This window comes from Alosa alosa, chromosome 17 (assembly GCF_017589495.1).
Source record: "Alosa alosa isolate M-15738 ecotype Scorff River chromosome 17, AALO_Geno_1.1, whole genome shotgun sequence".
NCBI lineage: Eukaryota > Metazoa > Chordata > Actinopteri > Clupeiformes > Clupeidae > Alosa > Alosa alosa.
This window is the reverse complement of record NC_063205.1, coordinates 24,192,485-24,194,984: the sequence shown is the minus strand read 5'-3', so window position 1 is coordinate 24,194,984 and position 2,500 is coordinate 24,192,485. Positions and strand designations below refer to the sequence as shown.

General features: G+C 44.7%; 1 protein-coding gene across 2 annotated transcripts in view; it reads right to left on the bottom strand.

Annotated features, from left to right (window-relative positions):
• The window catches only part of ano2b (anoctamin 2b), a 114,214-nt gene that overhangs the window by 46,403 nt on the left and 65,311 nt on the right, over window positions 1–2,500 (bottom strand). The window lies entirely within an intron of this gene.

The following is a 2,500-nucleotide window of genomic DNA, read 5'->3' as shown; positions in this document are numbered from 1 at the left end:
ATTCCGACCGTCTCATATGTTCCCAAGCTGTGATGCTTTTTACAAAACACACGTGCAGATCAGCAGACGTACAGACACACCGAGACACACAGACAGACACACACACACACACACACACAGACACATGTTTTGTCCTAACTTCCTTCTTCTGTTTCTTTGTCTCTCCTCCTCCTCTTTCTCCTGCAATCTCTCCATCTCTCCTCTTCTCCTTCATCATTACTTCTCAGTTTCGCCGTGATCCTTCTCTTTTCCTCTCTCTTTTTTCTTCTCTTCCTTGCTCTTCCCTGAGACATGATTGTGTGTGTGTGTGTGTGTGTGTGTGTGTGTGTGTGTGTGTGTGTGTGTGTGTAATCTGTCCCAGTATGCTGGTTAAGTGGTGTAAGCTTGGGCCCGATTCAGGATTACACACACACACTCCACATTCCATCGGACACAGCAGATTACACACACACACACAGCATCCTGCATCTAGCCACAATAACGCCAGCACAACACACACATAATACCCATTATAGTCATAGTAAAACACTGCACTAAGATCAACACTAATACTCTTTCAGAATGTCTGTGTGGCATTAACTGCTGTCTCTCTCTCTCCTCTCTCTCTCCCTCTCTCTCTCTCTCTCCCTCTCTCTCTCTCTCTCTCTCTCTCAATTCAAAACCGTTTATTGGCATGACACAAACTGTATAGACAAAGCATTTCTACAAACTTAAGAACATGTATATAAAGACAGAACATTGCTCATCATCTCTCTCATTGTTCATCATGTTCTGGAGAGAAAGAGAGTGTTTACTGTTCTGAATGTATTGTGTTATATATATATATATATATATATTAGGGCTGTCAATCAATTAAAAAAAATAATCTAATTAATTACATATTCTGTGATTAATTAATCTAAATTAATCGCATGCATCCATTTTTGCTATGAACATATCTTAAAAACAAGTTTGGCAGAAGAGTGAATCAATGAACAGCCAAACCAACATTATAGACTTTAAAGTTCAACGTGTCTCCTTTGGGTCAGGCATCAGCCTATTGCCCTGTGTCAGATTTTTAGCATGATAAATGCAAATGACTGAAGTTACCACTCACTGTCATGACATGTGCAGAGTAAGCTACCCTAGGCCAAGGCAATGTGTGGAATACCTTAATATGTGTGTGTGGGGGGGGGGGTGTGGGGTGGGAGTGTAGCATGGCGTGTAGACCTTCTTTTTTGATTCATTACTGTTTTTGTTTTCTTGCACCTGAAAAGTTTCCTGGATGTGCACTTCAAAATGAAATCAAATGCATCAAGTTCAGGGTGATCGAGTGTGCTGTGTCTGAGTGGCTCACGCTGGTGCTGAGAGAGTATGTTGGGCTGGGCTGATATAACCTCTCTCTGGCACATTCATGCAGTAGGAGTTAAGAAAAAGCAGGCGTTGCCCCGGTGACACCATCTTTGGCGTTGCTCTGGTACCAGCATCACTGGTCCTGATGCTGACCGCATGCGGTCAGACTTGGAAAGTAGGCAGGTTAGTGGGCCGCATGACTAATTCAGGCTGAGGATGGAAACTTCAGCATCATCACTCGCACCAGCAGTCTATGAGTCTGCTCAGCCCTACACACACACACACACACACAGAAGCACCCACACACACACGTACCCACACACACAAAACTCTCTTGGTCTTTCACACACGCACACGCACACACACACACACACACACACAGAAACACCCACACTCACACGTACCCACAGACCACACAAAACTCTCTTGATCTCTCACTCACACACACACACACACACACACACACACACACACACACACACACACACACCCACCCACACACACATACACATACACAAACACACACTTACACACACACCCTGCGTCCTCTGGGGACAGTGATGTTATATCTTAAAAGCGTCTCTGAGAGGGTAAGTTTGGCACAGCGGCCCCTCAGGAACCTCATCAAACATGCATGGACCTCTGAGATTCACTCACACACACAAACACACACAAAAACACACACATACACACACACACACACACACACACTCACACACTGAGCTGAAAGATTCAGGGGAGAATTTGTGCGTGCACACACACACACAGACACAGACACGCATACACACGAAGTTTACACAGGTGTTTGGTGGTGATGTGACAGCTCAGGGATGGGGAGTGCAAAGGAGAGGATGAATTTGGGACAGGAGGGCTGAGAACACACACACACACACACACACACACACACACACACAGACAGGGTATGTGTGACACAAGGAAGACACACACACATATTATGCACCATAGATCTGGTAAAGAATGAGGTCATAGAAACACTAGAGCTGTGACATATCATATTATCTAATTGTTCCCCATAATATGAATTTCAGCTATACTGCCATATTGGGACATTGGCACAGACCAAATATGGTCCCAAAGATGACCACAAGATCACACACACACACACACACACACACACACACACAGGAGCCCATTCATCCGGTTTGAG